The sequence below is a fragment of the Ictidomys tridecemlineatus genome, chromosome 2, assembly GCF_052094955.1.
Source record: "Ictidomys tridecemlineatus isolate mIctTri1 chromosome 2, mIctTri1.hap1, whole genome shotgun sequence".
In the NCBI taxonomy this organism is placed as follows: Eukaryota; Metazoa; Chordata; class Mammalia; order Rodentia; family Sciuridae; genus Ictidomys; species Ictidomys tridecemlineatus.
This window is the reverse complement of record NC_135478.1, coordinates 80,078,714-80,091,201: the sequence shown is the minus strand read 5'-3', so window position 1 is coordinate 80,091,201 and position 12,488 is coordinate 80,078,714.

Here is a 12,488-nt window from a genome sequence, read left to right as displayed (position 1 = left end):
AATCACCCCTGCCCCAGCTGTTCCCGCCAATGAATTTGCCAATCACATCTCAGAGTTGTTGTTCAATTTCCCCACACCTCATGATGATTTGTTCTGATGTATGCAAAGTCCACCGCCCTCTCCAAAAAGTGTACTTAAGCTCTGCTTCACCTTTGCTCTGGGCTCTGGGCTGCTCTCCCTTCTTGAGTGGGCACAGAGTTCCAGCGTGCTGGAATGCATCCCCAATAAATCCCCTTTTGCCAATTACATGGAGTAAGTCTCTTGTGTGGTCTCTCCCTCTGTCGTTCCGCTGGACCCCCCTTACAAATCTATGGACTGGAAGAGCAGATAGAATAATAACAACAAAGGAGATCAATGCATAGGATACCAAAGGACCCTGAGCTCTATACCTGCCTGGAACCCCGAAGTGAGTGCTGTGTGGTCAGTTTACATCAGTAGTAGCTATGTGCTTCTGAGATGAAGAATATGAATTTGAAGGAGTTTCCCCTTCTAAAGTGTTTTGGAATGGTTTCAAGTCTTCCCTTTGCATATTTTACTTATTAAGAAATAATGATGGGAAGGGAGAGGAGGAGAAAAGGGGAAGGAAAGACAGCAGAATAATGTATACATTATTATTAATATGGCTGTATGTGTATCTGTGACTGCATGACCAAAGTGATTCTGCAACCTGTGCACTCAGAAAAATGAGAAATTATACCTCATCTGATTCAAATGTATGATATGTCAAGATCATTGTACTGTCATGTGTAACTAATTAAAAAAAAAAAGAAAAGAAATAATGCCGATGTGTGCTTTGATGAGCCCTGTCAAGGCACCGTGCCTCTGTGAAGTGTTCTTTAATGCCTTGGTCCAACAAATCACCTCCTCCAGCAGACCCTTAGCATCCATCTAGAGCTGAGCCCATTACCCCAGGAGGCAAGTACTGGGCTCTTCACATGCAGGCCAGGGGAGGATTCCCAGGGCAGGTGTGTCTGAGCCATCCTTGAGTGCTCAGCACCCTGTCCAGGGCCAGAGTGGCTCAACCCATCTCAATCCAATAAATGAAGCTCATTCTTTCACCTCTGAGCTCTTATGTGGTGCAGAAGGAAAGTTTTGTAAGCACATTCCATTTTCTCCAGTTACTTGCAGACGTGGAGCTAAGGAGGGCATCTCTAGAGCACTGGAAACGTTTCCAGGAGAAATAGCCCATCAGGGTGCTTGATGTCCTTGGGATCAGAGTCAATGATACAGGTCAAAAAAGGTAACCGAGATCACCACAGCAGGGACTTGGACAAGAGTCCTCAACAAATTAGATGGGCAGTTGCTTTAGAGGGTCATGGGATGGCCGTGGGGCTTCTGGATATTTCTCCTGCTCTGCAGTTCAATGTGAAAACAACTATGGTAACTAATGCTGAGACACTGGCCATGGCCATGCAGTGCTGTGTGGCTAAGTGGGATGGGCTCAGCCTTGGTGGCCACTAGGCAAGGTGCCCTGGATGCTTCTTCAATGTAGAGTGTCTCCATTCAGGGTGGGTGCACTGGGAGGTAGCCCCATGGTATGTCAAGGTGCTTCTGCAAGACCTGGCCCCAGGACACAAAGCCCTCTGTCACAGGCTCTTCCCCTGGCTGCAACTTTAGTATCTGACTATCCCCTGGACTCAGCCAGGCCGATGTGATTGGCACCCTGTATCCGTGGGTCCACATCTGCAGTTTCAACCAACTGTGAATTGAAAATATTCAGAAAAAAATTGGTCCTATACTGGACATTTAGACTTTCTTGTCATCCTTCTCTTAATGACACCATATAGCACCTACCTATGCTGGCTTAGGTACTGTCAGTAATCTTGAGATGATTAAAAATATGCAGGATGGTGTGCATCAATCATATGTAAATATTATGACATTTTATATGCAGGCCTGAGCAGCCTTAGATTCTCATGCCTGTGGACTCCTGGAACCAGTCCCCAGAGGCTACCAAGGGACAACTGGACTGAGAATTTATACACTGCAATCCTAATAAAATGTCATTTTCATCCTCATTTTAGAGATAATAAAATTTTAAATAATAAATTTTAAATAACAAAATTATCTCTAAATTGATTATAAAATAAGACTGAGGGTCAGAGGTAGCAAGTGACAGTCTGGGCAAAGGAGGCAATTTTCTTCTCCATCGACCTGACGCAGGGGCCACAGGAAGGCTAGACTTGGATGTTGGTGTGTGCCTGGGGAGTCATCTTCCCGTCTGTTCAGTGGGACAGCCGGGATGACCAGCCTCAGGACAGCAGCAGAGCACAGCATGCACAACATCACCAGCAGTCCATTGGAACCAGGACCACCTGTGACTCGCCATCCCTAACAGAGTGGTGTCAGACCTCAGATCCTCAGTGACACGACTCCCTGTCCATGTGTTGAGCAGCTCATACCTCCCAGCCCAGAGAGGAGCAAGATGATTAAGCAAAGGAGCTTGTGCATGAAGATGAGTGACAAGACTTTCAGACTCCCTGCTGTGTCCCCAGATCTACAGCTGTGATATCAAACTCTGCTCCATCCCATCTGATTTTGTCTTGAAGTCATGCAACTCAGGTCGTATGCAGGGACTACCTTTGCCTGTCCTCCCCTCCAAGACCTTACTAAAACTCCCCTGGATTAGCTTTGCTTGATAGGTATGCCTTTTTGTTTTGTTTGTTTAGAGGTTTTGTGCTTTGTTTTGTTCTTTGGAGGAAATTGATACTTGGCACTTCCTTCCTCTGACCTATAATACATCATATGTCCTCTAGCCTCAGCTTGTCTGGTTGACTCCTCTCCTCTTTGCTCTCTGAGTTTCAGTTACACTGGCCTTTGGTCAGTTTTTGGATTGTGCCATGCTTCCCAGCCTCTTAGTTGGTTGCCCCTCTGCACACGTGGTTCCTTGGGGCTGCCCCGCTCTCCCAGCCTTCTCTACCTGGTCAGCTTTTTCTCTTCCTTCAAACCTCTTTCCTGTCAGTTCTCCTGCAGAGCTACTGACTAATCCAAGTCTCCCTAAAATTTGCTCTTTGTAGACATTTATTTCTGCTTCATAGCAGAAATAATGTTTAAAGAGAGAGAATTAAATTACAGGACATGGGATAGAGAGAGAAAATGGGAGGGGGGAGGGGGATAGTAGAGGATAGGAAAGGTAGCAGAATACAACAGTTACTAATATGTCATTATGTAAAAATGTGGATATGATTCTGCAATCTGTATACGAGGTAAAAATGGGAGTTCATAACCCACTTGAATCTAAATTATGAAATATGATATGTCAAGAGCTATGTAATGTTTTGAACAACCAATAAAAATAAGAAATAATGTTTAGTTTCTCTTTGAATTTGGGTTACAGATAACCCTCCATACCTCTGGCTTTTGCATCCAAGGATTCAAACAAAAAATTCTAAAAAAGAAAATGACATCTGTACTGAACATGAGCAGACTTTTTCTTGTCATTATTACCAGAAGAGAACAATAGCTAATTACATAGCATTTGCATTCTATTAAGTGTTGTAAGTAATCTAGAGGGGATTTAAAGTAAGGAAGGTTATACACAAATACTGTGCCCTTTGATATAAAGGGCATGAGCATCTCCGACTTGCAGTATCCCCAGGGGATCTGGACCCAACCCTCTGAGGATGCAGAAGAACAATATTTGATTACTGTGTCCATCCCTCTAGGAGGTGACCTCCTTGTGGACAGGCACTGAGTCTGTTTTATCACCCAGTCCCTTGCACCTTGAAACATTATAGATGCTCAACAAGGAGTGTTTGGATAAGTCAATGAGTGGGCGGGGAATGATAGCCAGACTTCACTTTTAAGAACACCTCGTGATTGTGGGTCTGTGCCCATGCCTACGAGCTTCACTTGCTCCTGGAGCAGGAAAGGGAACATGGGGGCTGTAGGAATGGAGGCATCCTGGCAGTTGGAAGAGAGCAGGGAGGAGAGGACCCTTCCTCTCCAGGTTTGGCTCTGGAACTTGATCACATTGAGATAAACGTTTAACCCAATCCTTTGTGGAGTGTTCCCCTTCAACTTCATGCTGGGGTAGAAAACCATTAGGAGGAACAAGGGAAAGATAAGAGTTGATATTCTGTTCAGTTCAGCAAATTCTCACGCGTTTCTTAGTATCGCATCTTTGGGATTGAACAATGGGTCTTCCTTGGCACAGGCTTTTCTAGATTTTAAGAAAACTAAGCTCCTCAAGTTCCTGATAGGGCCTAAGAGCATCTCCCAGAGCATCTCCCACCCCTACTTTCAAGGGATGGTCAGGCAGGTAAGGGTCTCCAGCCTCAGGACTGTGGAAGCACCAAGATGCCTGTTGTCTCTTCTTCTAGGCTGAAGATCTATCTCATGTTCTGCATTTCTACCTGGGAGTGTTTTCATCATAACTTTATAACATATTATTAAAAAAGAAGGAAATAATTCACGTTGTTGTTCACACCTTTATTAAGGTCTCACTGACAGCTAATGAACCACACACAGGCTGACAGTACAAAATGATGAGTGTTGATGTACATGTGCCTAGGAGACCTTCATTATCAGACCATGAGCATGCCACCACCCCAGACCTTCCTCAGGGACCTTTGCAATAGCAGTCCTCCCCTGCAACAGATTCACACACTACTGCTCATGGGCTGGTTGCAACCACAGATTCATTTGTATTTTTTTTTCAATGTCAATCTCCCCTGGTTAGAACTTCTCCCCACCCCTTCTACAGTTGCAAGGTCTGCAATAGAAAGCAAAAAGGGTATTACACTTATTTTGTGTTGGGAGGAATAAGATCTTTCTTTGGGCAGTAATAAGATCACCTGCTGGCTCCTGTTGAAACGTTTTACTGTCTTGGGGTACTGGGGAAAGTCTGGCAAAAGGATTGCCTTGGTTGCTGCCATCAAATGATGCCTATGAAATTGGGGAGTCAAAGATTAATAAGCTCTCTCTTGTTCCACCAAGCTCCCCCAAGGTCATTTAGGAAATTCCAGCTTAGACCCATTTTGCATCCTGGATCAATTTGAAGGAATGGAAACATGCTGCATTGGGAGGAATAAACAACGAAGATAAGGTGGATGGAGTAGGTCTTTCAAGACTGTACCTTTCTTAACATAATAAAAATGATCTTCACATTTCACTTTAAAAACTCGCCAAGGATGTGTGGAGGGAGGCTGATCCCAGAACACCCTGGCAACTGGCAGCCGGGCAATTTGCAGGCAATTGATGGCTGTGTATTTGCATGATGTTCACATGGAAAATAAGGTGTTGACTGTTGACACAGCTTCTTGGCAAAAGTGCTCGAACAACTCATCCCTTTCCAAGCAGCTCTCAGGAGGCTGGACCCTACGATGAGTCACAACCTGCCAAATGCCAATCAGATTGGTAACGAGGCTCCTACCAAGCTTAGCTTCTAGAAACGTGCACACTTCACATACACATACACGTATCAATTTCTTCATGTTACCCTGTAATGAAACATCCCTTTGTGCTTCAAAGGAACAAGAAACCACCAAAAGATCAGAGTCCCAGTTGGCAGGAAGTTTCCCAATGGGCGCCTGTTGGGACAGCACCAGCCGCAGTCAGGACTGTAATCCCAGGTGGGGCTGACCCAGGATCTGGCAGGGTGCTGGGCCCTTCACTCGCATTGTCTGGTTGCCACCCTACGATCCCAGAAGGTGAAAAACTCATGACCCCTTTTAGCAAAACAGGCTGTGGTGGCTGTGGCTGGAAGGCTCGTGATTTGCAGGCAGCTACTTGGCTTTGAGGGGAGAAGGCATACTTGAAGCTGGTCCACGTGCTGAGAGGGTAACCTGTCTGTCACAGACACACAGAAGACCCAGCTGCCCTCCCACCCACATGTCTTTGCTGGATGCTTTTCGTGAAGATGGCCCTGGGTTCCAGATTGCCCTGGACAGGCCAGAACCACCTCAGGGGCTCTCCACCCACGATCATACTCTATCCCTTCTCTACTCCTGACCAGGACCAGGACCATGACCCAGGGGCAGTCTAGCAGCCCAACTCCTCCCTTTGGGCAGGACAACCCCTGCGGAGCCATTCACACTGCAGAGGTCCTCCTGTGGCCAGTGCGTCCCTGGAAACCATGCTTACAGGATTTTCCCCATCCTTTCCTGGTTCTCTGCTCCCTTCCAGGTCTCCTGAAAGGATCTACAGACCCTCAATAATGGGTTTGTCCAAGAATCTCTAGTCCAGCTTCACTCCTAGGAGATGAACTCAGACAAAATGACCCAGGGAGGCGAGGAGAGTCCTCTTCTGTCCATGCCAGATCAGGGCTCCGGAGCTCTGTTGGTAGCCACGGGGCTGGTCTCAGTGCAGCAGGGAAGAGCCAGGGCCAGAGCTGGAGGCAGGCTCGGGGCTCAGCCTCCACTCTCAGGAAAAGAGTGGTCGACACACAGAGCAGTCGCATGCAGACCTGGGCCACATGTGGCAGACAGTGCAAGAAGAGCACTTCTGCTCAGGCTTGGTGCTCACACAGGTGAATGATGGATGTATTCAGGGGCTCTGGGAGAGGAAGGAAGCTTCCCATCTCTCTCTACTCCAGCCTCAAGCACTTAGCAGAATCAACAAAATCACTACCCCCAACTGGAACAGAGAAAATGAAAGATACCAGCTTCCTTTGAACTGAGAGATTAAAATCAGAGAGAGTCTGAGATAACCTCTTGAATCCAATGGCCCAGAACCCATCGTAATGCAGACAGGTGCCTGAGGAGGTGACCTCTCTCTCTCTCTCTCTCTCTCTCTCTCTCTCTCTCAGATTTAACCCAGTTGTGCTTAACCACTAAGCCATGTTCTCAGCCCCTTTTTCTGTTTTTTTTTATTTTTTTTTATTTTGAGACAGGGTCTTCCTAAGTTGAGGAGGCTGGCTTTGAACTTGCAATTCTTCTACCTCATCCTCCTGAGTCACTGGGCAAGGTTCTATGTTTCTGAGGTTGAACTTAAAGATCCCAGGAGTTAGGTGTGAGGTTCTCTGGGGTCCTCGTCATACAGTGCCTTCCAGATGGTATGAAGCCGGAGCCTGTCATTAAGCTGACCCGAGAGCCCAGCCTCTCATGGCTACTGGGACCAGCCTCTCTCCCATCTGTCCCTCCTCCATCCTCAGCCTGAGCACCCAAGTGCATTCAAGGTGCGTCCCACTCGCCATCCCTACCACAGTTAAAGCCTCACTCTCATTCCCCCAGGTACTCTGAAGCAATCACGGTGGGACATTGGCCCTGTGCCGGTCACTCTTCTGACTGTGGATGCAGAGGGAGCCAGAGGCGGCCCACAGTGTGACAGGGAGCCATGCCTGGCTGGAGCTCCAAGGATTTCTTGCTCCTACCTTCATGGTTCTGCTCTCTGCACCTTTTTTCGTAGCCATCCCCTTGAAGACTGAGTCCCCAACTCACCATGTTAGTTCACTCTCTGGGACAAAGCGCATGAGGGAATCCACTTCAAGGAGGACAGGTTTGTTTGGGCTCGTGGTTCATGATCAGCTGACTCTGATGCTTTGGGGCCTGTGGCGAGGAGAGCGTCATTGGGAGCCTGTGGTGGGCAAGGCCTTGCTCAAAGTTGCAGAGGCAGGAAGCCCTGGCAGCCAGGACACCAAAAGACAGGAAGGGCCGAGCCCACAGTCTCTTTAAGGGCTTGCCCCCCATTCCCTGTGGCCAATGTCCTTTTACTGAGCCCTGCCCCCTAAGGCTCCAGTGGACCCCAGGCTGGCCACCAAGCTTCAACACAGGGGTTTGGGGGACACTTAAGAGCCAGGCCATAGTGCCGTTCACCTCCCCGCTCACATTGCCGCTTCCTCCTGAGCCGCTTTGGCCTCTCTCATACCTTGTGGGCCAGGTGCTCTGGCCCCTGGGTTTCTGGTCACCGTGCTGAGGGCATGGCACCAACGTGTTTGTGGATGGCGAGACCTGCAAGGGCAGAGAGCCCGCCACACGGGCATCTCTTCATGGCTTCCTCCGCCTCTGATGGCACTGGACAGGGGCTGTGGATGGGGCTGTGGACAGGGCCGAGGGTCATTGCAACAGGCACCCTGCCCTGCCCCCATGCCATGTGGACTTCAGAGGAAAAAGGAAGGTGGCATTCTCGGGACCCCACCCTGCCGCAGACTGAGAAGAGATCCCACCCGAAGTGAGTGATGAGAACGACCAGGCTGGGGATTGGGGACCATGACTATGTCACTGCAGGATGAAATGAATGCAGTTGGAGACAGGCCAGTCGTCTGGCACACCCAGTGCAGCCCAGAAGAGCAACGGGCCTCAGTTTGGCTGACTGCTACTCCACGGGCTTGGGAGGCCACCTGCACCTTGGCATGCCCAAGACCCGTGCTGCCCATTGCTCAGCAGCCATCCACAGCACCTGGACTCCAGAAGCTCCGCCAGCCTCTGTGAAAATGTGATGTCTCTTGCTCATGTCCCAACAGAAGCCCAGACTGGAATTTCAAGTGTGATCTCTGGGTCTTCTCTAACTTGGTTGTTTGAAGCAGCCGGACAAATAAAAAGAGTCTGCGGGTAATTGCCTACAGCTTCTAGCATGATGCAGCCCGGGGTCAGATTCTCCCTGGGGACTTGTCTGCAGCGAGTGTTTCTTGCCTGAACAGGACAAGAGAAATAAAGGAGCACAACCAAAGAGCCACGGGACACAAGAAGAACTGGGCCAGGCTGGGGTCCCGCACACCCATGACCTCAGTTGGAGGTCCCTCCTGGACTCTTGTAGACTGTAGCCTGCAGGGACCCAGGGAGGTGGGTACACTTGAGAGCCACCAGAGCCAGGGAAGTCCCTGTGCCCTGCTAAGGGTTATTCCAGTGAAGAGGAGCTGGCCAGGATGCAATTTGATAGCTCTCTGGTCAGAGGGCAGTCGGACGGTATTCCTTTACACAGGCCCGTGCAGAGGCCACATGCTCTGACCTATTGGGTTTCATGCAAAGTGCTGATAGACTTCCTGGGATAATTAATAGAGGAAATTGGAAATGAAGGAACACTCTATTAATTATCAATAGGTAGCTCCAAGGAACTTGTCAAATTAAGTAGTTAAAATACAATGAAAAGAAGCCAGTGGGGTTTCTAAGCAGGGACACTTTCCTGTTCCCACAGAGTGTGCCGGAGGGAGAGGGCAGAGGAGGAAGCCAGGCATGGCTGTAATCCAGGGAAGGTCACCTTCATCGAGGCGCAGAAGCAGGAAGCAGGGCAGTGTTCCCCGGAGTCCATGGAGGGATCCACACAGCACTGCGTAGCACTGGGATGTGGTGGACCAAGGTGTTTCTCATCCCCTCCTGGGCCACCACAGACAACAGCCTACACAACCAGGGCATGCTGGGCACACAGCCGGCCCCAGGGCACACTTCTCTCCTTTCTCTGTTGAGTCATCATGTGTGTATAACGGCATGTCCCCACATACATCACGGTGGCCCATATGATCTTAAGGGAGTCCAGTGACGCTGCAGCTGCCCAATGTCTTAGCAGTGGCTGGCTTGGTGCGTCTGTTGTGATGCTGCTGCAAACCCCACAGCAACTCCAGGCGCGTGACCTGGAGCATGCAGAGGACGCAGGCCTGAGGCTGGAGATGGTCAAGGGGATGAGGTGCTCACTGACGACGCTCCCTTGTTTTAAAATGTGCTCCAAGTTCTAACCAAAAAAGTTTTCTGTGGAGCAGAGTTCATACCTGCCGCAGCCCTCAGGGCCACTTATGTCAAGGAGCTGTGTGCAGAGGCTGGCGGGAGTTCCCTGGCAGGCACTTGCTTAGCACATACAGGCCCTGGGTTCATCCCTGTGCCACACACCCACCCATACAAGGGGCCTGGGCCATCCAGGTTCCTTCCTTCATTTAATTCTTTTTGGGATTGGAGCCCAGGACTTCATGTGTGCCACATAAGTGCTCTACCACTGGCCATCCCGGCCTCACTGTGGTCTCTGTGCATCACCATGGTGTCCACACACTAAAATGGACCAGCATGGCATTGCTCTGTGGCTGACCCTTGCCAAGGGGCCACGCTGCATGTATTGATCCTGTGGCTGCTGTGTACCACGAGTGGTGCCAGCCCCCTGACGTAGCCCTCTGAAGTCCTTTTGAAATAGATTTATTAAGTTGCATAAAGTGAGGTGACTTTAAAAATTACATTCAGGAGATGACAGCACTAGTTGTAGGACATGCCCATGAGATCTGAGCCCCTCACCATGCACAGAGCTCCGGAGACGCTGTGGGTTTATCACTGCTGCTACTGGAGAGGACGTCACTGTGTCAAAACCAGTCGGGACAACTGCTCGAGAGTTAAATGCGTGATCTCCTCTTGCTCACCTATGTCCTTCATGAAATAAGAATATTTTTTGAGGTCGCTTTTACAGATGAAGAAACTGAGGCACACAAAAGCTAAGCGCCTGGCCAAGGACATCCGGTATGGAACTGCAGAGCCTGGACTGACCCCTAGGCCTGAGTGACTCAGAACACGGGGCAGGTAAACAGCTGCCTTCAGAGTTACCAGGCTGTGTTTACCACTCCCACATATTTAAAGAAGATAATGCAGAGGAAGCCTTGGGCCTGTAATGTGCCAGGAAATTTTCTCTTTCCTCTGAAAGGTGCACAGGGCCCGAGGGACATTCACATTCATGTGCTTCCACTTCTGAATGGCAGAGGAAGCTGGAGAGGGTGAGCACCTCCCAAGATCCCGGGGCGGGTTTCCAAAGAATTGGCACTTGGAATTCTCCAGGCGCCTGAAGAGTTCATTACCTTCCCTCCAGGACGGGCATGGATAAGCCCCCTCAGGGCCTGGCTGCATCTTCATGGAGACCATCCTGGGTACAGCCCAGTCCCCTCTCTTGTCATCGTCCCCCAGCTGCTTCTCTTTCCAGCCCCACCACCATGCCGGAGCTGTTCCTGGGTTCCTGTGCCGTCCCGTTTGTGCTGGCCATGGTGTGACTGGCATGGGGCTGCTGTGTTATTCTTCCTGATTGTTCAATAAGCACGAATTGAATGCTAAAGGGCCACATGGAGATATGCGTTACCTTCCAACAAAGGTAAGTTAGCTGGTTTGTCACTGAGACGTCATCAGTTCCCCTAAGCACCATGGTGGAGGCCAATCCTGCGCTTGAAGACTCAAGGCTGGAGGGAGAGGTGCAGGCTGAGCTCAATCACTGCCAGCTGCTGGTGGCCCTGGGCAAAGCAGGTCCTCCCCTGTCCCAGGACTGTCCGGCTCTCTGCATCGCGGAGGAAGTCTGGGAATTAGGCTCCACTATTTCTGCTTTTCAGGGAAGAAAATAAATCTCCTCAGCCTCAGGCGACTTGCCTGGTCCTGCGTGGAGCTGTGTTCAGGGCTCTCTTCCTTTACCCCACTAGGGAGTAGCCTGGGGCAGGGGCCTACCTGGGCAGCTTGACCCCATGATGTGGTTGTCCGTCAGGCCCCTCCTGTCCTTCAGTTTGGCCAGCCTCAGTGTTCGAGCTTCATCTTCCCACGTGCTGGCCCCGTGTTCTCAAGCTGTCCCACCCACACTAGAGGATCACCTGTGTCAGCTTCCATTGCCGTGACAAAACGCCCGAGACAATCAATTCAAAAAGAGGGAAGGTTTATTTTGGCTCCTGTTCTGGAGGTTTCAGCCTGTGGTTGGTTGGTCTATTGCTTCAGAGCCTGTGGCAGCGTGGAACACCACTGCTTCCCTCGTGGTGGCAGGCACCACAGAGAGCGAGGAGGGGCCGGGGTCCCAACATCTGCATTAAGGACACACCCCCAAGGCCTAGCTCCCTTCCATTGGGTCCCAGATCCTCCATGTTCCACTGAGCCTTTAACACCTGCGCATCGGGGACTCCCATCCAACCTTAGCAACGACCCAAACAGGGAGCAGGGAAGTGGCAGAGTGGAGTCAGGGACTGTCCTGCCTGAGGGGCTTCCTGGAAGTCCCACCCAGTCAACCCCCTCCCCAGGCCGTGGCTGCTGCTCAGTGGACTCATAGCCAGTCCACACAGAGTTGGAATTCCTGACGTAAGACAAGGGGAAGGGATGTGGGCGAGCAGCTGGGGTGTCCGCTGCCCCTCTAGTTTTAGCCTGGACTTGAAACCAGCGACATGCTGATAGATGCCCTATTGGCCACCAGGAGTTGATGCAGGGGTGCTCTGGTGCGTGGCCGTGGCCGGGGCTGCAGTGTCATTCTGGCTGTGCTCAGCATGTGCCATGCCCAGGATGGTGGCCGCGAGACCTTGACCAGCTGAAACACTCCTGGCCTGGAGTCTGGGCCATGTGTCTCCACGTAGATGAGCAGACACTTACCACCATGTTACGATCCCCTCCACCTTTAGCACAGTGACGTGGGCAGCCTGGGTAGGGGCAGCCCAGAGGCCTGGAGCGGTCTCCACAGTGTGTGTGTCACAGAAAAGGGCCCAGCAAGGCCCTTCTCAGAACACCCACCGGGGCTGGTGGCCCATGGATGCACTGACCACGGGTGAACTCAAGCCGCCCACAGGGTTGCTAAGAACTCCTGAAGGTTTAACCCCTGGCCACCAAGGCTTGATGCAGCTGGCTCCG